Raw genomic sequence first — 25285 nt, forward strand, 5'->3', positions numbered from 1 at the left:
AGAATTCCATGGAAACAAGTGTGGGCAAAGGAAATTGCATTCAGGTAGAAGGAGAAAGGAATGACATTGAATGAAATCAAGCAGACTTCCTGGAACACACTGGGTGCCAGGTGTCTCCTATTTGCCCTTCTGGATGCATCTAGAAACTCTATTGTTATGGATCCCAGTTGCCACTCATCATATTGTGCTGCCTCCAAATCTAGTAGCAGGAATTTGGCACTCTCTATGGTCCACTGCAGACATTTAATGAATGGTTCTGGAATTTTGCTACAGCATGACCTATGTAAACCTTTGTAGATAGTCCAAGCCCCAAATCGCATTTATAATATGTTTCTAAAGAAGAAATAATTCTAAGACCCAACATATAAGACAGATTCATCTTGGTATCAAGATGGGTATCAAGTCTTGCAGTGTACCGGGGGAACCCTTTCCCAGTACATGCTAGGCTGGACTGGATGTTGTATTTCCGTTGGATCTGCAATATACTCAGAATACTCTACTTTGCTTGGGTGGTCAGAAAGTAGCATTTTAATCTAGGTAGTATCATGCTGTATAGAATATTAGTGGCATACAAAGGATAGAATAGTCAAGAGTACTGAATTGGAAAGATCACAAGCAAAGTCTAGGCCAATGTGGGTTACACAGTGAGACTGTATCTTTAAAAAAAAAAAATAGTAGAGTATCATTACATAGATTATTTTGGAATTCTTCATGTCCTCTCTTCCCATCTATTTATTTACTCAAGCAACCACTCCCCTACCCTACTATATGTAGCCTTGGCTGGCCTAGAATCTGAACCCAGTTTGTGGACCAGTACGGTGGTTTAAATGGGAATTTCTCCACACACTCATGTATTTGAATACTTGGTGCCCAGACAGTGAAACTGTTTAGGAAGGATTAGTAGTAGTATCAAGACATAATATCATGAATGTAATAAATCAATACAATTAATGTAATTAATGAATATCATAAATATAGTTATTGAATGAATACTGTGAATGTAATCAATGAATACCACAAATGTAATTAATATCATGAGTGTAATTAATATCTTGAGTGTAATTCATGCCACTGAATTGTGAACTTAAAAATGGTTACAATTGCAAATATTATGTTCATTTAAAAAAATATGGTGGAATGTAATCACTATACATTATATGTGTGTATGAAATTGAAGATAGCGATGTTCTAAAATAGAAAGTGGTGATGGTGTCATGAGCCTATGACAAAAGTCTATCAAATAGTGCAAACAGGCAAGTTGTATGCTATGTGAATTATTTGTCAATAAAGATTTTATAAAACGTAAAAAAAAAAAAAGAATAGTCAAGGGTAAAAGAACCTAGTGCATGCACTGATGTTTTCTTTTTCCCCCTTTCTCTGTTGTATATATGGTACATATACATGAGTGTGAACACACCCATAGGCACTTGTAGTGGTTTGAATGAGACTGTCTCCCACAGGCTCTGGCATTTGAATACTTGACCTCCAGCTGGTGGTACTGTTTCTAGAGGTTTAGGAGGTATGGCCTTGCTGGGAGAAGTACATCAGTCAGGGTGGACTTTGAGGTTTCAAAGTCTTGCTCCATTCCCAGTTTGCTCTCTCTGCTTGCTGCTTGTGGTTTGAGATGTGAGCTCGTAGCTGTTCTGGTGTGCTGACTCTGACTGTGAGTCAAAGGTTTAAAGGAATCGATGAATCACAACACTTGATCATTTTGCTCTGCATCTCTCAATGCTGGGATTGCTGACTTCCTCAATCGCTTCTGAGACACTTTGCATATCGAGTGTGCAAAGAAATAAAAGTTCTTATTGTTTTGTTTTCTTTAGCAACTGAGAGTCAGTAGTGTGGACTCTGAAACAGCAGCATCTGCACGCAGCAATAGTACAATTTGATTCTTTTGTTTATGATTTGCTTCATTACATAAGAGCAGTTGAACTTGATCATCAAAAGCTAAAGTATCCTTGAAGGACAAAGTGGCTTTTGACTCTTTGACAGCCCAAGAGACGAGTTTTTCCTCCTCCATTCTGAAGTCAAGCAATCCTTACCTTCTTTGTTGTAGAAATGCTGACTCTGTTGTGGCCAGTAGGGTGTAGTGAGCAGTGGTTTTTCTCTTCCAGACCTGGCCCAGGAAGCAACCTGTGTCATGTCTCTGGTGCTGTCAGCCATATAGTGATACACAGGGCACTCTCACAAGCCACATGTTGAAAACTGAAGAATCGTTGAGACACAAGAGTCTGTGTTTATTGTAATAAGTCATTTTCTGTCTCGCCAGCCAGCTCCCAAATAATAACGCAGAGACTTCTAACTAATTATGAAAGCTCAGCCCATAGCTTAGGCTTGTTCCTAACTAGCTCTTATAACTTAAATTAACCTATTATAATCTATATGTAACATATTAATCTATGTTATATCACATGGCATTGCCTGTGTCTCATGGCTTCTCCTGCATGCCTAGGTTCTTTCTCCTCTTCCATTCCATCCCCAGAAACCCCACCTATCCTCTACTGCCTAGCTACTGGCCATTCAGCTTTCTATTACACCAGTCACAGCAATATACCTTCACAAAGTATACAAATACCCCACAACAGTTTATGAATGAACAGAGTCCTATTTTCAATTCCACACCCCTAACAGGTCCTTATAGGAGCAATTAAGAAAAAACTACTACATTAAGACCTTGAGAGAGGAGAGTTATCTGCCAGCATGGCCTCATATCTTCTATCCTGTATACTGACTTTCTTTAATCATTCAATCTTAAATATAAAGGCCATTCTTTATCAGTAAGGAGTACTTGAAATACATCCTTCAAGAACATCTGGCAACATTTGAGGACTTCTCAACTACCACAGCTGTGATAGAGGGTGGGTTACTGTGGTAGAGGTCGTAAAGACTTGGATGTAGCTAGACATCCATCCCACAATGCATGAGACAGCATCTCTGTGCATGTCTAGTCCTGTGTCAGTGGTGCTGATGTTGAGATACAGAGTTAACTGCTTGATGGGTGTAGGCTCATATTTGAGTTCCGGGGATATCTTTGGTTACTCACTGTCATTTGGCAAAGATCTATGAGCAATGAGCTCTAGAATGTTGGGGGGTTGTACTTTCACAGCCATCCCAAGATAGTCTTCCCTTCGTTTGTCTTCTAAGACATGCTTTATTGCTGTAACTTCAGAAGGCAGAAGGTAGGTATTTAATAAAAATGTACTGAATGAAGACAGAACACAATAGAAACAGAGAAGGAAACGCAGGCAACCGTTCGCTGTCCTCAGCTCTCCTGTGTCCTTCTCTTTCCTCACCAGTGTCTTGCTCTGGTGCTGCCTGCGCTTTGACTGCATCTGTCTCCTCCAGTGCCTTCTCCTCTTGATTTCAAAAATAAACTTCCTCCGCAGGTCAAATGTTTTCTCTTCCCTCTCACTCACCATCGGCTAACTCAACTTTATGACTCCATCCATCCGTTTAAAGGACACTCGGATTTTATCACGAACCCATTTCCCTCCTGAGATGCTCGCTTGCACCCACTGTTTAGTCCACCCTCACCTGCATTAATTCAGCTGGTCTAAAGCTAGGAAGGGTATTGGTGAAATTATTAAGGCCACTCCACGTAGTTAAAAGGAGATTTATTTAATGGCGTAACTTACAAATTAAGGGATAGGTAGATCATGGGGTCTGGGGAAGGTGTATCGCAGTCCATCAGTGTTCTCTGGAGCTCTGCTTGGTCCACCTCCACCGTCCAGGGTCCCGGAGCAGAGCGAGCGCTGGCCCATCCAGATCTCAGGTCTCCAGGCGCCTCCCTTGGCCCTGCCTTGTAGGCATGACAGTTGCTGAAGTCTCAATGGGGGTTGGAACTTCCAGATCAAAGCTGGAATGGCTACCCACTATAGGAGGGCATAAGTCCTAGTAAGGAAAGAAGTTACTGCTGTTATTTAACTAGATAGACATGATATGCCTATCAAATTGCCTTCTAAACAACTATGTTTATGCCCATAAAATGGTGCTACTGTAAGTTTAATTAGAAAAAAGATTACCACTGCCCATGGAAACACCTATGTTTCCATGCTTGCTCAATTTCCTTTCTCCACAAGTGTTACAGTTATCGTTAACATAGTAACATTGGCATGGACACATTGTAACGTTGGAGTCCACAAATCGGGACATGGGCTTCAACCAAAACTCTCCCTCTAGACTGCTAGGTTACATTAGAGATGCTCCAGGGCAGTCTAGCTTCTCTTTCTTGTTCTTGGCACTCATTTTAACCCATCCTGGGTAGCTGTGATTTGCCATTTCCTTGTTTGTATTTTAAAAATCCAGAGCAATATCAATAATTGAAATAAACTATGATCGCCGGGCGGTGGTGGTGAACACCTTTAATCCCAGCACTCAGGAGGCAGAGCCAAGCTGATCTTTGTGAGTTCAAGGCCAGCCTGGTCTATGGAGTGAGATCCAGGACAGGAACCAAAACTACACAGAAAAACCCTGTCTCGAAAAAAAAAAAAAAAAAAAAAGAAAAGAAAAGAAAAAGAAAAAAGAAATAAACTATGACCCATATGTATAACTTTGAACCTTCTACATTTTTTAAATGAAACAGGTGAAAGTAATTTTAATGATAGTTTATTTAAATGCTAAGTCCAAATTATTATCATTTCATATACACAAAATCAGAAAATAAAAGCTTGCTTTAACTATATATAAGCCAGACTTTATTTTATATACTGTCAAAGTCTAGTATGTATGAGAACCAAAGTTATGTTTTAAGTTGTAATTACTGTGCCTAAGAGATCCATGAAACAAAATGCCTCTAATTTGTAAGCCCCTTTCCCAAGCACAGATACTTCCTGAAATACTGGAGGCTATTGTTTGTGGGAGATAACAGGCCACATGTTTTCAATTCCCTGAGCAAGTTTGTTTGACCTAACTTCACTGGATGCCCCTTATCACATGGGAGGCACCAAAGGCAGGAAATATGTCAGGATTGAATTTCCCTGAATTGAATATGCCCCCTGATTGGACCTGATGGGAAATGTACTGCATTGTGGGTTTTGCCTTTTTAAGCCCCTGAAAACCATGGCTCAAGGCCATTTTCTGGAAAACCAGAGATGGACCTGTCCAGAGCCCGTCTACCTGGCCAGGATTTAATTAAAGCTTGCTTCAAATTTGACTTTAAATTGTAGTGGTGGTCTTATTCTCAACCAGTGGAAATAGCATGTGATCTATTTCAATTTAGACTCAAAACTCAGCTGTGGGTTAATAAAGTTTCTCTGAGAATCCACAGGTTATTAAACTAAAATCCCAGTGCCAATGGTGGGTGACTTCTCTACAAGTCATTGGCCAGGAGGGCCCCTGAAAACAATACAAGAAATTTGCCAATCTGTTGATTGCCCACAAGAACTAAATAGTGCCGGTTGGTGGTGGTGCATGCCTTTAATCTCAGCACTCGGGAGGCAGAGCCAGGAGGATCTCTGTGAGTTCGAGGCCAGCCTGGGCTACAGAGCAAGATCCAGGACAGGCATCAAAACTACACAGAGAAACTCTGTCTTGAAAACAACAACAACAACAACAACAAAAAAGAACTAAATGGTAAGACTATCTTGCCAAGGATACCACGTGTCTTGGTCACAGAATGGAGACATTAACTGGGCTGTAAGCTCCTCCCTAGTGGCTAGTGTAAGGATTCTGTCCTTAATTATGTCACCAGCCTGCGACAGCATCCCAGACTAAAAAGCAGGTGGGCCCTCTGTGCACCCTCTTTTCTTTCCACTCTCTTTCCTTCCGTCTGTCCTCTCTCTCTCTCCCTCTCCCTCCTTCCCTCCTTCCTTCTCTCTCTCTCTCTCTCTCTCTCTCTCTCTCTCTCTCTCTCTCTCTCTCTCTCTCTCCCTCCCTCTCCCCCAATAAAGCTCTAGAAAGGTAACCATGGCTTGTGATTCTTCTGACCAGCACTCCCCTCAGTCGGCATGGCCACCACGGGCAGCGGCCAGCCACGAGCAGTGCCAATTTAACCAACAGCTAGACCCCTCTGCCAAATGATACTATGCAGACTGCTAAGGGGAAATTGTCATCAACAGTCTTACTGTCTGTTCCCCATTCCTACAACAGACCAGAGGTAAGATGAACCCACTTGTACAATAGTTGCAGATCTGTTGTGGGAATAACCAACTGATTCCTGGTTGAATTCGATACTGTCTTTACAGGGAAGAATTTATATCTGGCAGTATAAATCCAATCAGAAGTCTGTGGCTAGAGAGGTCATACGTACTACTAGGAAAGTTATTGCTGTTGTTTTGCTGGATGGACATGATGTGCCTGTCAAATTGCCTTCTAAGTAACTATGTTTGTTCCCACAGAACAGTGCTGCTGTCAGCTTTAATTAGACAAGCTTCCTTTTGCAGTGATCAGCAGTGACTGCCGAGGCTCGTAACTGGTCAATGTACAGAGAATAAATGACTGTTGAATGCCCTGCTATAAACGGAATATCAGAGGCCCGGGGAACATTATGAAGAAGTGGAGAGAGCGTAAGAGCTGGAGAAAGGTGGGAAATAATGTGAGACACTGACCAAGCACTGCTGCTATACTCTCGAATGCACAGCAGCTGTGATCTACACAAGAGCTGCAAGAGTGGGACCATCAGCACCTCGCCATACATGGAAGAAGGACTCACGGGTCCCCACGTTTCCAAGAGGTTTCATACATAGTTCACTTTAAATGGGGGCAGAGGCAGAGACAGACATTTTCTTCAGTCATCTGGCCATTAGTAAGGTGTTCATGCTCTTGTAAATAACCATAATGAAACTCACTGGGTCATCGTACACACACACACACACACACACACACACACACTACTACTACTACTACTAATAATAATAATAATAATAATAATAATAATAATAAATACTATTTAAATATAAATACATATGTGCCAGGAATGGTGGTGCATGCCTTTAATCCCAGCGCTCAAGAGGCAGAGGCAGGCTGATCTCCAGGAGTTCAAGCCCAGCCAGGGCTGCACAGTGAGACTGTCTCAAAAGACATATATATGTATCTGTGTGTTTATGTGTGTGTGGGGGGGGTGCCCATCTAGAAAAAAAAAACAGAAAACCTTAATTAAAATGCTAATTGTAGCTATTTGCACAGTTATGAAAACATCTTTTGAAGTTTTATGTTGCTTATGTTTTGTCTTGGCTTAGAGTATTTTTATGAAAATATATCTCCTTTTTGTTTGTTTTAAGACAGGATCTCATGTAGCCTAGGCTAGCTTCAAACACTCTTAAGTAGCTGGCCATCTAAATCTTGTGATACTCCTGCCTCTACTGACCAAGTGCTGGGCTTACAAGCATGCTGCACCCCATATGGCTGAAAATGTTTCTTCAGTATTCCCCAGAAAGGCCACATCATGTCATTATGAAATTCTTCTGGAAAAATCAGGATGCGTCAATAGATACTCCTCGTCTGTATGTGATTATAAGTTTCCTCCAAATCTTGTTCCATTAAATATACTCAGGAGGGAAGTTTATGTTGTTTCCAAACAAATTACAGATGTGGCTTCTTCCATTACGCCTCACTTCCAGGTTATTAAGGGAAGTTTCAGTTTTTGACCTAAACTCCCTCATTATTAGTACTTTCCATAAACTGTGTTTTCGGATTGCTGATCTTCTGTTTGTATTGAGCCTTCTAGTCCATTTTTCCCCCTCGAATCACCTTTCGCACTCCCCACCCAGCTGCCCTGTCTCTGCACAGGACTCCTGTTCTCTGAGACTGGTTTTCTCCACGAATGACAGGACATCAGATAAGAACGGACCTTATCAAGCCTTTATTAAAGCTATCTCTCACTCAGATCCACATGCAGGTAAAGCCACTGTTCTCCTTTTATTAATCTGATTCTAGTTTTATTAATATATACAGAAGCCATGGTAACATAAAATGTCAGCCGGGGCTGGTGGTGTATTTATGGAAATGGTGTCACTTTCCATAAATTCTCAGGGGTTTGCTGCCTAGTACAGTTGAACAAGCTGAAACCCTCCTGTGGCCTAAAAGCACTGCCCAGGTTTCTTTTCTTCCCATCCCAGGCTCCCTTCTCTCCAGCTTTCCTTTTGTTTCTTGAACACTCTGGAGTCCTGCCACATTTCCAACCCTTCTTCACAAAGTGGTCCCCTCATTCCAACTGACACTTGATCTCAAGTGTCCCCTCCTTAGAGAGGACCTTGTGACAGCCTTGACCACTGCCCTTTCCCTCTCCATTAGCACTTTCTTCCACGGACGCAGCCTTGTGTTTTTCAGAACCTTCTCTTCTCCTCAAGTTATTTCACGTGTTCCTTCATGTGTGGTGTCTGTCCCCATAGCTAGAATGTCAGCTCCATCAAACGAGGGCTTTGCCTTTATCCCTGCTGTCTGGGACGATGCCAGGCATACAATACAGGCATCAGAAAGAAATGAAAATTAACCCTGAGAGATGCACATCACCTTGTTGGCTCTCACAGTGTCAGAAAGCTAGAGAAACAGCCTCCTCATCACAGTAGAGAAATCTCTCCCTTCAGCTCCCAGAGTGTCTCTCTATCACCATTTTCCAGCTGTCGCTGCTTTGACATTCCAACTGTTCTGCTCTGGACTCCACTCACACTCTCCAACATTCACCAGATTCCCGGAGTGGTTCCCACTAGTTCCTGTCACAGAATATTGGCTTAACCTTCTAATCTTTTTGACCTTTGGTTCACAGATATAAAACTGTAATCGGCAGAGTCTGCTCTTCATTGAACTCATCTCTTATCTAGTCAAATTCCTATCACACCCTTCCCACACCCAAGCTGAACCTTGAAGCAGCATTAGCATTCATGAGTAATGCTGTTCAGTAGGGTCAGGGGTCTGTCATGGGCAACACTGTTCAATGGGCCTGGTGTCTGTCATGGGCAAGGCTGTTCAATGGGCCCGGTGTCTGTCAAGCCTAGAACTGAGGTAAAGATGAGAACTCTGGGCATGACTTCTTTAGCATCACATGATAACTGATTTTGCTAATTCATCTTAGCAGCTTCTACCTGCATGAAATACCTACAGAAAAATATAGATTTGTCTTTCATAATAACACAAGGACTGTAGTGCTATACTGTAATTTTGATATAATCTAATTAATGGTAAGACAACTAAAATCACACTGAGCTAAGAACCCATTTAAAGGTTACAAAAGGCAGGTGAAGGTAGAGCCACTGTAGATACAGTTCGGGGTTCTTTCTTCTGCAGTTCATGAAACTGAACATTAACGATTCAACTCTCTGGTTTACAGTCCTAGGATTTTCTTCTCTGTCACAGTACCTAACATATTGAAGGCGATTGATAAAACTGGCAATTGATGACTCAATCAGTACTTCATCAAAAATTTAAAAACATTTTTAAGTTTAAGGGTTTGTTTTCAATTTGGAATGATTTTTGTCTTACTGCTTCCTTTTCTCTTATGAATTTCTCTCTCTCTCTCTCTCTGTGTGTGTGTGTGTGTGTGTGTGTGTGTACACACGCCGGGGACAAGCTCAAGTGTCATCCCATGATCCACTGTTTTTGTTGTTGTTTTGTTTGTTTTGAGACAGAATCCCTCATTGGCCTCAAACTTGTCAAATGGACTAAACTGGCTGGCCAATGAGCCCCCAAAATATGCCTGTCTTCATCTCCCCAGTGCTGGGTTTATGTTCACATGCCACTGGGTCAACTTTTTGTTACACACATTCTGGGAACGGAATCCAGGTCCTTTTAAAGCAAGAACTTCACTACAGGAGCTCTTTCCCCAACCCTATTTTGTTTTGTTTTATTTTGTTGATGCAAAGACTCACTATACATCTCAAGCTAGCCCGGAGCCTGCAGTCCTCCTGCCTCAACCTCCCAAGTGCTGGTGAGAGTATAGATATGCGTTACTGTGCCTGGGTGTGTCCTGAATCTGTCTGTCTGGTCTCTTCACTGATCTTTGTCTTTAAGGATGTAAGACACAAGAATGACCATCACACACAGTGACTTAACCAGATTAAACCATGGTGACCTGTGGCTAGGTACTTCAGGCCAGTCACCTCTGCTTGGGAAGGCACCTGGGATCCATCTTAGTAGTCATAGCGCAACACTACAACTAAGCTGATACAAAATAACAAAATGTTATCTATTTATTGGATGGTTGCTATTTTATTTTATATTTGAGACAGTATTTTTCCTATATTACCCAGGATAACCTGATGAGCTCAAACAATCCTCCTGCCTCAGTTCCTGGCTCCTGGTTATTATTGTTTAGAGAAAAATGTTAAATTAAAGTAACAAAATCCATGTCTTTCAACTAAGGCTCTCTACTGGTCCCTCACAGGCCAGAATATATATCACAATAGAGTCACTCATGTTGAAGGTCCGTGTCAAAAACTGAAACCGGACTTGCCTATCCTTCCTGAAGATCAGGATTAGAGATTTAACAGCAAAAATTCTCAAGCCAGCTACCTTCAACTGTCATGATATGTGGTTACCTTTGCCTAATCCTTACAAAAAAAAAAGGCAACCTGAAGTTGACTAGTTTTTTATTTGCAATTTTTAAAAATCAAAATATAACTATATAGTGTGGGAACCTCCCATCTTTCTCACATCCTTCACCTCTCTCCTCAAATTTATAGCCTCTTTTTCTTTAATTATTATTGTCTCACACACACATGTATGCATAAATATATAAATATAATCTGCTATTCTATTTAGTGTTGTTTGTATGTATATGTTCTCAGGGCTGACCACTTGGTACTGGTTAATCAGTTAGGGGACCCATCTTTGGGGAAGACTGATTCTTCATCTCTCAACAGTCCTCAATTGTTCATAGCTTTTTATCTAAGGGTAGGGGTCTTGTAAGATTTCCCCCTTCCATGGTATCATGCCTATTGGTGATGTTCTGGTTCCAGTCTTGTTTAGGCAGCCATGTTGTCGAGGTTTCATGGCTGTAGCTTCTCCATCATCTCACAACCTAGACTTTCTTGTCCCGTGGCTCTTAGAGTATTTCCCAACTTCTTCTCATTGTTCCCTGAGCCTTAGATGAAGAGGCTGTGTGTTACAGAGGTGTCAGTTGGGTTAGGTACCCACAGTCAGTTGTTCTCTGTGTTTTGACCAGTGGTGGATTTCTGTAATGGCTTCTGTCTGCTGCACAAATGTTTTTCTTTGTCTGTCTTAGGGTCGGTACTTAGAATGAAGTTCAGAATTATCTTGGTTTAGATACACGGCACGAGTAGGTCCTTGTCTACAATCCGTTGCCTCACTATCCTGGTATGATTGGCTAGGTTTGCAGTACCAGGCATGATTTCCCTCTGCTGAGCATGCCTTAAATCCAGTTAGACAGATGTTGATTACTGCCAAGACATAGCACCACTATTGCACCTTTAGGGACTAGTGCCATTCTGGTCATTGTGGTTCATAGACCAATTTTCTGTATTAGTTCATTCCTCTATTCTTATGACCAAGTACTTGGCAAGAAGCAACTTTAAGAGCCAAGATTTTATTTTCGATGGTGGTTTGAAGACATATTCCATCGTGACGGTAGTGAAGGCATCATGGCAGGAGTAACTGTGGGCAGCAGATGAAGTCTTGAGTGAATTGTATACTGTTTGACATGAGGATGGCCATGTCCAGGACCCCACTGCCTCAGACCCGTGGGAATGGCAGTCTTCCCCTGGTCCAAGTGCAGATGTTGACAGTATATACACAGAACACTGACTGCAGCTCCTTCCTTCCAGATGTTACAGCTTGAGAGTGTCCCCCTAAAAAGACCCCATCCCATGATTATCTCTAAACCTGCCTTCCTATTCAGCGGCATAGAACAAACACATCTCCTCAAAACAGATGTATAAAATAAACTCACTGGGTCTGCAGCTGTGCGTCCCACCCAGTCCAAGTTTTTCTGTACCTATGTCTGTATCTGTTCTCTTCATTTCCTTGCTGCTTGGGGATCGGATGTAAGATCTCGGTTACTGCTCCAGCATCATGTCTGCCTGCATGCTGGCACACTTCCTGCCATGATGCTCACGGACTCACCCTCTAAGCCTCCTACAAACTCTGTCTTCTATAAGTTCATTTGGTCATGAGATCCCTTCACAGAAATAGAAGAGTAACAAGACACTGTCCCCCAGTATGGATGGCACCTGTGGGCCATGGCCCAGATTCAAGAGGTCTGAGGGGAAAAGAATGCTGCTTTTGTCTATGTATCTTCCCTGCCTGTTGCTGAGTGCACCCATCTGTTGCTGCCTCTGCTTCCATCCCTTCGGGGACACTGAAACCCAGTCCCTTCAGCCTCCTCTGGGGACTGAACACTCACATTTCCCTGGGAATCTTCCAGGTCTTCAGTGACAGACTGGAACTGCTGAGGCATCCAGTCTCGTGGAATGAACAACTTCAGGGTCTCAGCCTCTTCAGCATGTAGGTGTCCATTGTTGGCCTACCAGCCTATGTCATGAAATATATATATATATATATATATATATATATATATATATATATATATATATATTCATTGTATTGTAATATAGAAACCCTAACTAACAAAAGGTTCTCTTCCCAGGAGAAAGAGAGAGAGAGAGAGAGAGAGAGAGAGAGAGAGAGAGAGAGAGAGAGAATTGATAGATCGACCCTTACTCTGAGACTCTGAGTGTATGACCAAGAGAACTGTGAATCTGGACATCTGGACTGATGAGATAGGAGAAAGACACTAGAATCCTTCCCAAATTAGTCATGACACTTTGTAGGTGGAAGGAGCTGTTTGAGTGACAATATGACTACCCCTGGACTCTCAGACCCATTTTGATTCTGACAATTCCTGTTTGTGGTGATAACTTTCCATTCCCAACCCTGAAACACCAGTCTGGTGTCTGCAGCAGCCAGTGCCAGCCACGGTGAAGGTTTTCTCACGCTGGGCAGGGCTCAGCTGCACAGCAGGCAGAGGTGGCACAGGATGCCTGTGTGGCCAGTTTCTTGGAGGGTGTTGTAGAGTCCATCCCTCTCGTGGAACGGCAAGTTCTGGCTCCAGCTACAAGACCAAAGCAAACACAAGTGGTCCTCCACAACAAGTCAACATTCTGGAAGATTCTGGACAATTTTGGACATATCAAAGAAAGAGCCTGGCAGAGTATAGAGTCCCCTCTTCCTGTTGAGTAGGCATGACAATGAAACTTGGTTGCTCCCAAGGGGGCAGTGACCACCCGTCACAGCAGAGGGAGGTTACAGACAGGCTTCGTGTCCTTTTTGTGTTCAAATGTCCCTAGAGTCAAGTAGAAAAATGAAACAAGAGTAGTCTGAAGTAGTTTCTTTGGAAACTATTGCCAACTTAAACTTCCACTTCAAATCCCATGAAACTTTTTGATATTTTGCTTTGCTGTGAGTGAGTGGCTAAGAGGAAGTTCTCAAAATGAATGTAAACATTGCTCAAGTCTACAACCTCTTTTTCTGCTGCAATTGCTCTTTTTCTGTCCTTCTTCTCCCCCACCTTTCTCTCTCTTTCTTTCTTTTTTTGAACAGAGTCTTACCACATACCCCTGGCTAGCCTGAATGAAGCTTGCTATGTAGACTAGGCTGGCCACAAACTCAGAAATAGCCACCTGCTCTCTGCCTCTGCTGGGATTAAAGGTGTACACTGCTACGCTTAGCTTGCAATTGCATTTTTTTTTTGGATAGTTACTCCATACTCTGACCGGTCAGAGTTGACACATAAATTTAGTGTGGTTGGTACTAGTCTTGATCTGACTCTTCCACACAGTTCATTTGGGAAGCTCTTCATCTAACAGCAACAACAAAAATCAACTGGGATGTGAAACATTTCTTGTGAAACAAGTCTAAAGCTGTGACAGGAATAAATACTATCCGCACAAGACTTAACTTGACGTGGAATTAAGAGGACTCACTGGCAGACTCCAAGTGATGAGACTGTGTTTCGATTATTTTTTGCAAAACCTTATTATCATTCAGTCACTCCAACATGCTTACACTTGAACATTAGGATTTAGAGTCTGTTACACCAAGACAGTTGTAACTCAATGTGAATCCATATGCAACATAATAAGGTTTAATGTAAAAATTCTTCTCCCCTAAAGTACACATGAAAGAAATGAGACTAAGAGGAGGTGCTCCACAGCTTTGAACAGAGCACTCACACATGACAATCACAGGCAGAATTCCAGCAGCTTGTCATTTCCCAGTAAATCTCTTTTGACCTAACATCCTAAAATCTCCTCAGCCTCATTACAACACAGTGGTTTCTTGCCATTTTGTATAGCTGGAGTTTTCTCTGGTCCCACCTGGCTGCCATAGCCCTGCAGTTCCACAGCCACTCGGACCCAAATAAACAAACAGAGGCTTATATTAATTACAAACTGTATGACCTAATGGCTCAGGCTTCTCGCTAGCTAGCTCTTACATCTTAAATTAACCCATTTCTATAAATCTGTACTTTGCCACATGGCTTGTGGCTTACCAGTACTTTACATCTTGCTTCTCATAGCCACGGCTAACAATGTCTCCCTGCTCTGTCTTGTCTCCTTCCTCTCTCTCTAGTTAGAACATCCCACCTAACCTTACTCTGCCTCACCATTGGCCAAACAGCTTTATTCATCACCAATCAGAGCAATACATATTCATAGCATACAGAACGACATCACCCATCAATTTTGTAAATCAAGGAAACGTTTCCATACTCCCTAATGATGACTGACATATGATGATTTACATTTGATGAAGGAATAGTCTTATTGTCCCCAAGTAAAATTATCAAATATTAGGAATGAAAAAAATAACGGGTCAGCAAGAAGGCTCAATAGGTAACACCTGTCCCTGAGAATCTGACAACCTGAGCTCTATCCCAGGGACCCACATGGTCGGGGGAGAGACTATAACAGGTTGTCCATTGATCTCTATTTGTGGGCAAGTGTGCACACACACAATAAATAAACACAATGTAGAAATATATATGTATATAGATGTACGTATATATTTATTCTCAAATTTCTTTTGTGCTCAAACACTAGATTCCTATTGAAATCATCCCCAGAGCATGAAAACCAAGCTAAAATAATTTCACAGATATCCTGCTGTTTGGGAATTGGTGTGCTCTGATTCTTTACAAACTATAATTTTAAACAAAATACCTTTCTTGAATTATTTTTTTAAAATTACTTTACTTATAAACTGATTTTCAAATCAGGAAACACTGGAGATATGGAAGTAAGTTTATAAAAATGCAGTTAAAAATAAAATTCTAAGGAAATTTCATATCCATTGTCAGTCTTTCCACACACACAGATCACTATTACAAAGTCATTATTATAATATTTCAGATTTAAGTATTGAGTTCTCCGTGTTTTGCTCACAGTTCTCAAAACATCCAAAAGCTATTACTTAGATAAATGACTTAATGAATAAAAGTTAACCATAATGAGGCTATCTATTCTTCCAGGGCACTTATTAAAATTCAGCCCTAATACACTAAGTGAATTTTTCTTTACCTGAAAAAAAAAATGAGACAATATAAAAGATAAAATAAAAATTACTGTTGACTGAGAAATGGCTTATTCACCCATGGAAATATGACCAACAATAGAAAACAACCTTCCTACAACATAGCTATTCTCACTAATTATCATTCTTGTACAGGGCTAATGCAAGCTAATACAAGAGGTCACAGTCAACCACCAGGCAACGAACGCCAAGCATCATGTGGAAGCGGAAAATGGACTGGTGGTTTCCCCAAAATAAATTGTCCCAAATATCATTACCAAAACCTTATTTTTTTTCTGTAGCCATGGCTTACCTGGAACTTACTCTGTAGACCAGTCTGGCCTTGAACTCACAGAGATCTATCTGCCTCTGCTTCCTGAGTGCTGGGACTAAAGGTGTGTATCACCACATCTCGCCAAAACCCGTTTTTAATGTATCAAAATAACAGCCTACACCAGGCAGGCTGTTAAAGGTGGCGCACACCTTTAATCCCAGCACTCAGGAGGCAGAGCCAGGCAGATCTCTGTGAGTTTGAGGCTAGCCTGGGCTACAGAGTGAGTTCTAGGAAAGGCGCAAAGGTACACAGAAAACCCTGTCTTGAAAAAAACCAAAAATAAATAAATAAATAAATAAATAAATAAATAAATAAATAATAACAGCCTTTGCATCTTTCACAAAACTTATTCTTCCCTTTTGGGAAAATACTTGCCACTATGAGGATCATCAGAAAAGCACTTTTTCTGCTATTTGTGTGATCAGAAGAATAACATCGGGCACACAGGAATTCAATGACAAGGTTTGGCCATGTCTACATAGACCAATGGTTCTCAATCTGTGGGTCAATTATCCTGCATGTGGGTCAATTATTCTGCATATCAGATATTTACATTACAATTCATAGCTGCAGCAAAATTACAGTTATGAAATAGCAATGAAATAATTTTAGGGTTGGAGGCCACCACAACATGAGGAACCGTATTAAAGGGTCGCAGCATTAGGAAGGTTGAGAACCACTGACGTAGACACATAACTGAGCAGTGGCTGATGTTACCAGTTCTGAATATGACACTGCTGTGAGGATCCCTGCTTGGATGTCAGGGAATTGAACAGTGTCACCAGGATCCCTGCCTAGGTGTCACAGAATTGAACAGTATCCAGGAAGTGTCCAGGTTCCTCTGGTCTCCACTGCAGCAGCAGCCTCCGATCTACTAAAGAGTTCAGATGAGTAGTCCAGAGTCGAACTAGAGCAAGCAGAGAGGCAAGAACACACTCTCAAGGGCTGGGGAGAGAGTTCTGCATGTAAACTGTCTGCTACGCAAGCCAGAGGATCCGAGCAGAGATTCCTAGCACCTGCATAGAAAGCCAGGCATGGTGGTGGCCACCTGTAATCCAGAGCTAGGGGGTGGAGACAAGTGGATCCAGTCCTCCAAAGCACGGTGGTCATCCAGTCGAGCCAGGTGGTGAGCACCAGGATCAGTGGAGAGACTCTATCTCAAAACAAACAGACAGACAGACAGACAGACAGATAGATAGATAGATAAAGAGATAAATAAATAAATAAATAATGTAGTGAGTGACTGAGGAAGACTAAGTTGTGTTCTGGCATTTACACGTGCATGCCTGGGTGCATGTACCAGCGTGCGCGTGTGCCTCCCTGCTCTCCTCCAACACACACGGAAGATCACACTCTTCAGAAAAACAGCAGAGCACTCAGAAGCGCAAACCCTAGCAGGGCAGGCCCTGTACCTCTCCATGCTGTCATCTCCCCGGGGCGCTCCTAGAGTAAGTACTTCCGAGAATGGGGCATGCTGTTTTTGGCATGCCATTTTACCCAGAATTCAGTCTGCTATAAGCAGATCCATGAGATGAAGGACGAAGACCAGGAGTTGAAGAGGTGACAGCACTCTGCCTGTGCTCCGCAGGCCAGGGGGTCTTGAAGCCAGGTTGAGCTGACCACTAACTACCACCCGTTATGTTTTACATCCTATTTGAAAGGACCTCAGTGGGCCTGTCTGGAGTCAAGCATCATCACTATCTTCGTATCCTGACCACCCAATCCACTGCCACTCTTTTCTCTACATCCTGCTTCAAGCCAGGTCCTGAGCTGGCCCAGCTGGAGAGAGTACCATCACATTTTCTTTATGTCCTGATTTGGAGGCCCCATTTGTTAGTCCTTCCCAGAGCTAACCTCCTGCCTCACGTCTGAGCTTTCCAAGTTTATCTGAGTTCACACTGGAGAGTGGGAGTGCGGGCACCAGACGTCTGCTTCATCAAGGTTTTGGGTTTTCGACTGTTTCGTTTTGCTTGAAAGTATGTAACCAGGGTTGTCTCAGAACTCAAAAAGTAGCCTAGGCTGGCCTTTAACTTAAGATTCTCATGCCTCAGTCTCCTCCAAGTGCATCCTAAGACAAAACAAATCATCTAATTGGGGGAGTCTGAGGTCTCCAGCTTGGACTCAACACTAACAGGATCAGGAAGTGTGAACCTGCAGATGGTATGGCCTTCACTTAGCTTGCTCACTAGACTCTGGCCTGGGTCTCTGTGCCAGGCAGGAGGCAAAGCCACCCGGTTTTTCAGCACTCTTGCTGGCAGGCAGTGGCAAATTTTGCCAGTGCGTGAAATGTGGCACCCACCCAGCACCACCTCATCTAATGGGTGGTACAGCCTGAGGGCTCTGGAGACCCACTGGTAGGCAGACCCACAGTGACCCAGAGCCCAGCAGCAGAACAAGCCAGGAGTGCGGCCAGCCTGAGCAGGGCCACCGGCCCACGAAGCACAACAGAGCATGATGGTAGAGCAGATGTGGAGAATACCAGCCACCAAGGAATGAAAATAGTTTGTAATTCGGATAGTAACAGTTAACGTGAAATCTTTATAAGGAATTTTCATATGTATATACTGTTTTACTTAAATATAATTTGAGTGTTGCCATAGTTATGCATGCTAGATCAGCTCCTTTCCTCCCTCTCTCTCTCTCTCTCTCTCTCTCTCTTAAATCAAGACAGGATCTCATTATATATACCAGGCTTGCCTCAAACTGACAATCTTCTGCCTCTGCCTCTTGAGTGCTGGGGTTAAAGGCATTGTGTGTGACAGACATTTCCTAGGGAGGTGAAACACATCTTCATTGCACCTCAGAAGGCAGACAGCAGCAGCTTCTGTGGGGGAACTTCTGTTTTTAAGGTTTGTTGGCATCTGAAGAACGCTTTCAAACACATGCACAAATCACAAACCAAGTTTCTCCTAGTAAAAGTGCATGTGTATGCATGTGTGTGTGTGTGTGTGTGTGTGTGTGTGTGTGTGTGTGTGTCCATCCACACATGCTTAAACAAAACCTGGCAAGCTTACCACAGAGCTGACAAGAAGCAGTATTTATTTTAGAACCATACATAAACTTGAGAATAACTAGTAAACATGATGGAGTATAGTTAACCCCTTTATAATGACAGAGTCAGATTCTGCCACTGTTACATTAAAATAGTTTGAAAACATTCTCTTGAAATATAAAGTGTGTGTGTGTGTGTGTGTGTGTGTGTGTGTGTGTGTGTGTATGGTTTTTCTCAGCCGACCCTACTTCAATTTCTTCATTTCAATTCATGATGATCATTCCTCAACTTGGCTTTGAAAAGTTGTGTGAAACATGCTAAGGGTTCAGGTTTTCATGTGCCTGTCAGGATTCATGGGCTGAATACACCCTTCTCCCTTTCTGTCTACAAAGATCATTCAGGCACTGATTCCATCTCTATAATTCCATCTCTAAAACCAGCAATGATTCCACCTCTGTAACTCCTGCCTTGAACCTCAGGCAGTTCTGGGTTTTGATGACTGCACCTTGGAATGTCCTGGCCCCCCATAGTTGTACTGTTTGATATGATTCTGACCATTGCCAAATCTGATAAAGAAAAGGTATCCAAGAAGGACCATACAATCAGTTTTAAGAACATTTCACCATACACTACAGCTACACCTGGAAACCTTGTTCTTTCATTGTTGTGTATTCATATTATTGCATAGATGTATGTACAGAGTACATTGGAATAGATATATTTAATTAATAGGGTTTTTTTTCATCATATTTAAGTTCATAAAAGTCTTAATGGGGTTAGCTGTGGTGGTGCATGCCTGGAATCCCAGCTACTCATGAAATGGAAGCAGGAGAATTAAAAGTTCAAGGCCTGCCTGGGTTGCATAGTGAGTTTGAGGCTAGCTTGGCTTATTGGAGGCTCTGTGTCCAAATAAAAATTTAAAAGGGTCAAAGATGTAGCTAAATGGTAAAGTGCTTGCCTAGTGTATGTTAAATGGCTCTGGCTTCAATCCCCAGCACCTTAAAAAAAAAGCTAGTGGGAAGTACAAAGAGGTTCTAGGTGCCCTTTATCTTCCCTCCCTCTCCCTTTCTTATTATGATGCTGAATTGTATAGTGCATTTGCTGTAAATGATGAGCCGGGATTGGCACACGATTTACTAAAGTCCAGAGCTTACATCCAGGCTCACCTTTGGTGTGCAGTCTGTTTAGAATGTGTAAAATGACATGCACAAAAGAATGCAGAATTATTTAACTTTCTAAATAAAATCCCGTGTTCCACATATTGGTCCCTCCTGCCCCTCCCTTGAATCCCTGGAAACCACCAGTCTTTCTACTGTCTGCATGGTTCTTTCTCTAGTATCATGGATTTGAAAAGTACACAGTACTAAACCTTTTCAGATTACCTCACTCCTTATCACCATATCTTAGTTACTTTTCTATTGCTATGACAAAACATCATGTCCAACGCAACTTATAAAAGGATGCGGTTAATGAACACAGATCCAGAGGGTTAGAGGCTGTGACCATCATGATGGGGAACATGATGTCTTAGTTAGAGTTTTCATTGCTATGAAGATACACTAAGACCATGGCAACTCTCATAAAAAAAAAAAAAACCCACACATTTAATTGGGATGGCTCACTTATAGTTCCAGAGGTTCAGTCCATTATCATCATGGTAGGGAGCATGGCGGCATGCAGGCAGATGTGGTGCTGGAGTTGAGAGTCCTTATATCCTGACTCAGAGGCAACAGTCCACTAACAGTCACACTGAGGGAAGCTTGAGCAAAAGTAACCTCAAAGCCCGCCCCACAAGTAACACAATTTCTCCAACAAGGCCACACCTCCTAATAGTGACACTCCCTTTGGGGGCCATTTTCTTTCAAACCACCACACGTGGTGTTGGAGCAGCAGCTGAGAGCTGACATCTGGATCCATAAGCATGAGGTTGAGAGAGCTAACTGAGAATGGCATGGGCTTTTGAAACCTCAAAACCCACCCCCAGGGACACACCTCCTCTGACAAGGCCACACCCCCTAATATTTCCCAAATAGTTCCACCAACTGGTGACCAAGTGTTCAAAATTGATGAGCATGGGGCCATTCACATTCAAACCAGCTCAGTACATATTTAATTACTGGAATTTAAAATGATTTTATGCAACTGTAAAACTCATCGCCGAGGAAAGCAAATGCCACTGGAGGTAGTTTTTACGGCAAGGCACCAAAACGATGGGACAGCCCTCCACAGCTGTGCACGACTGCATTTGAGCTTCCCTGAAGGTCCCTGTGAGTTCTCATCTACTCAGTGACCAACAGTGTGACTCTTTTCCTAACGAAGTTATACAGCTCAGATAAATATCAATCATTGTTATATAGATGGTGGGGTTTGCAGATCAAACCCTGGGAACCCCGCTCAGAGCGACATGTACTTTATAGGTTGGAATTAGGGATAAAATGTAATGATTTGTTTCAGACGCTCATTTGGCTGACATTTCCAAGTCACAGTCCTTCATGGAAGGAAGTCAGGGTAGAAATTCAAGCAAGAAATGAAGCAGAAACTACTAAGGAATGCTGCTTACTGGCTTGGTTCCTAGCTTACGGTCTGCTAGCTTTCCTATACAGCCCAGGCTCACCTGCCTAGGGATAATACTTCCTGTGGTGGGCTAGGCTCTCCTGCACCAATTAACAGTCAATAAAATGCCTCACAGATGTGCCCACAGGTCAAACTAATCAATGCAATCTTTAGTTGAGGTTTCCTCTTCCAAGTGACTTTTTTTTCAAGTTGACAATAAAAGCTGACTAGGAAACCTGTGAAGACCAGTAAGACCAGATTCCTATTGTTCCTGGGCTCTCAGGAAAGAAACACAGTACATAATTATGTGCATTCAAGTGTCAGTTTGTACAGGGTACAGCCTGGGCACAAATGAGAACTATTGTCTTCACTTAGAGTCAACAAAGAAGGGCTCCTCTAGGGTGGTGACACTCCAATCAGTGTGTGAAAGTGATCATCTTAAGTGACTGACTCCTGAGGCATCAGGAACTGTGAATAGCATAATGTACCTTCAAAACTGTAGAGGTCATAGGGGTCAGCTGAACAGAGGATCAGAGTTCCAGAAGAACTAGGATGGTGCATGGATTTCCATCACTCTGTGCTTTTCTTCAATGTTGAGTAAAGCACACTTTACTGCTAATAAATGTAGAGGGTGAGTTGGATGGAAATACCCCATTTTTAACACCCTTCCCCAGTAGAAAGGTTGGGTCAGCTCATTAAGAAGAGCTGTGCAAAGCACCAAGTGAAAAGCTCTCTGGGAGCAGAATGCTCTTGTAGTGTTAAACTATCTGCCCCCAGAGGACTGAGCAATTACAGAAACAAAATGTGCTTTTACAGGGCAGGCTGCCACATTATGCAGGCAGAGCTTGACTGGTGGGATAGCCTGCACTACTGTCCTGGAAGCTACGAAATAAATGATAAAAATACCACTCGGGTGCTCTTGGCAAAATGTCTGATTTGAGCCTCAGCACAGGTAACAAGGCAGATCCAGACCACAGGCTGTTCTGAAAGGTCTTCGGGGTTTGTATTATGAACAAAGGAAGTAAATATGAAGATCAAATTTAAGATGGTCCCAACAGGGATAACAGCCAAATGTACCATAGCGACACTGGCTGGAAACTGGATTGAAAATGGTTGAGAACTAAAGGATGTGATTGAGCAGTTGTTTGGGGAAGAGCTGCACGCTGGATGTTGTCTCTGAACCTGTGAGTTTCCTGTGTGTCGGGGGCAGTCTGTTCTTCGAAGCTGGAATGATAACAGGTGAGGTGGCATCTCCCGATGTCTGCAGCTAGTTTCTGGATGGCTGCAAAGGGGTAAATTCCTGATATCTGTGTGTGATGTGGATGCATGAACAAAGAGAGATGGCGAGAGGGGGAGACAGCGGGAGAAATAGCAGATACGGCATCGACGTGGCTTTTTCGAGACAGCATTTTTGGAATTAATTAGTTAGCAAAGAGTAATGGCTGTCATCACAGCATCTGTCTTAGTCACTGTCCTATTGCTGTGGAGAACACCGTGACCATGGCAACTCTGAGCTGTAGTAGAAAAAGCATCAGGGGCAAGCCCTGGGGGCTCTCAAGATGAACTGCTCTTTCCACTCTCTGCTTAAAGTTGGACGAGTGAAGAACTAGTAGAGCGGTTGGTGCACACCTTTCATGCCAGAGTTATGGGATTCTAAACAGAATCGTGGGGCAAGACAGACTGAGGCATCTTCAGCAAAGTAGCTTTAATGCACACGCACAAGGTTGGATGAACTCCATTCACAGAGAAACCCAATTAAGAATACAGTAAAACAGGGATATATATATATATATATATATATATATATATATATATATATGACTCTGTTTGTCTCCCACATATGGCAACTTATAGTTTTATTGGTTATTTTAAAATCTTAAGGTGGGATTTTAAAAATGGCCTGGATATGGATTGGAGAGATGGCTCAGTGGTTAAGAGCCCTGGCTGCTCTTCCAGAGGACCAGGGTTCAATTCCCAGCACCCACATGGCAACTCACAACTACCTATAACTGCAGCTCCAGGGGATTCAACACCCTCACACAGGCAAAATACCAATGCACATATAAATAAATCTTTTTTATTTTGCAGCAGCCTTGTTCATATTCCAGGTGTAGCTAGCAAACCCATTTTGAAATAAAAGCCTTACTTGATTCAGACAGAATGAATGTTTCCTATCTATCCTTTGTGACGGGACCTCTTAATGTGAGTGGGTTTTTTTTTTCCTTTGTGTATGTTATGTGTTTGTTGTATTAAACAAAGAGGACTGTAAATATTTTTAAAAATGGCCTGGATATGGAGGAAGGGAGGATGATTCAGGGGATGTAGTAAGGTCTCATGTAGGTGTCTGGGCGGAGTCTTAACCACCTGGTGATCTCCCCATCCTTCCTTCAAGGTCACTGGGAAGGTTACTAAGCAAGCAGGGGGGTGCAGGAGAGATGTGGCCAAGAGTATGTATAAAAGACATTGTTTAGTTGTTTTCTGTCTTTCTTTTCCCTGGATTTCAGGGGCCCCTACCACTGTAAGGAAAAGGGGCTGGCTAAAGAAACCCACCCTGACCCTGGAACCTAGAGTTAGGGAAAGATAGCTCAGATCAGGGCAGAAAGAAACACAGTTTGGCTCAGTCAGATCAGAGCCATCTCTGCCCCTGGCCAACTGACTTGTGAAACCAACCAATCACAGAGGACAGTAGAATCCTGGGCCCCAAATCAACCCCTGGCTGACTCCACCTCCAAGACATCCTATGTAAACCACCTTGCCTGGTCATTTAAAAGAGGCTATTCTCTCCACCCTGGTAGAGGCAGCTACTCTCCTGGACTCCTCCTTCCCAAATAAATCTCTTTCTCAAAAGAGTTTTGGGTGTGAAGACCTTCATTCACTGGGGCACAGAAGAACCTTGCTGAGACGTCCCATAGCAGACTGAGCAAGGGGGAGCTGAACAGAAGAACCTTGCTGAGATGTCCCTCAGTAGACAGAGCAAGGAGGAGCTGAACAGAAAACCCTTGCTGAGACGTCCCTCAGTGGACAGAGCACGACAGAGCTGAAAAAGTAACACTTTTCTCCTGAGCCAAAGGAGGTTGCTACATTTCTTAGGCCGGGGAAGCAGAACTTTACTAAGAATCCCCCTTAAGTGGGGGCTGAGCAAAGCTCAGCTATAGAGGCTCTCCAGGATAGAAACAGGATTGCTATATCCTGCGGGGAGACCATCCCCCATCACACCAGGTACAGCCTGACTTTTCTGAACAGTCAGGTTACCCTTCCCTGCTGAAGCAGTCCCAGGCCTGGCTTTCCCGAGAAGTCAGAAAAATTTCCCTTCCAGGGCTGGACTGTCTTCTTGCAGTTCCAGCCATCAGGTGTCCAGGACACGCTCAGGGCAGAGCTATTCTGAGCAGCTCGAGGTGTCCGAGATACTCCACCCTCCAGGGCTGAACTGTCTCCTTGCAGCTTCAGCCATCAGAGCTGTCCTAAGCAGCTCAAGGTGTTGCCTGACTCCCCACGTAGTCAGGACACCTTTCCCCAGAGATGCAAAACTCACGTTTTGGTGCCAAAATCCAGGACCAAATCCACAGAGTTGCAACAAATTTACTTACAACCACACCAGTACAAAACAGAGATAGGTAATCTCTGTGACTTCAAGAGCTAGTTCTGGTCTACATAGCTAGTTCTGGGCCAATCAGGCCCTCTCTCAGAACAAAACAAAATGCAGTTAATACAGACAGGTCTAGGATTGATTAGTACAGTGTGTACTAGAATAGTGAGAGGAAAGAGAACAGAGCAAGGAGGAGATGTTGGCAATAGACGAATAACCTTCAATGGGAAAACAGAACTTGTGTTGGTATTTAAAAGATAGGTGGAATTGGAGTATTTGGAGATAAGCATTTTAGACAGAAAAACTACCACAGAGGTGAGAATCTGGGGACACAGAATCAAAGCCAGGACACGTTGGCGAG

This window comes from Peromyscus eremicus, chromosome 6, assembly GCF_949786415.1.
Source record: "Peromyscus eremicus chromosome 6, PerEre_H2_v1, whole genome shotgun sequence".
In the NCBI taxonomy this organism is placed as follows: Eukaryota; Metazoa; Chordata; class Mammalia; order Rodentia; family Cricetidae; genus Peromyscus; species Peromyscus eremicus.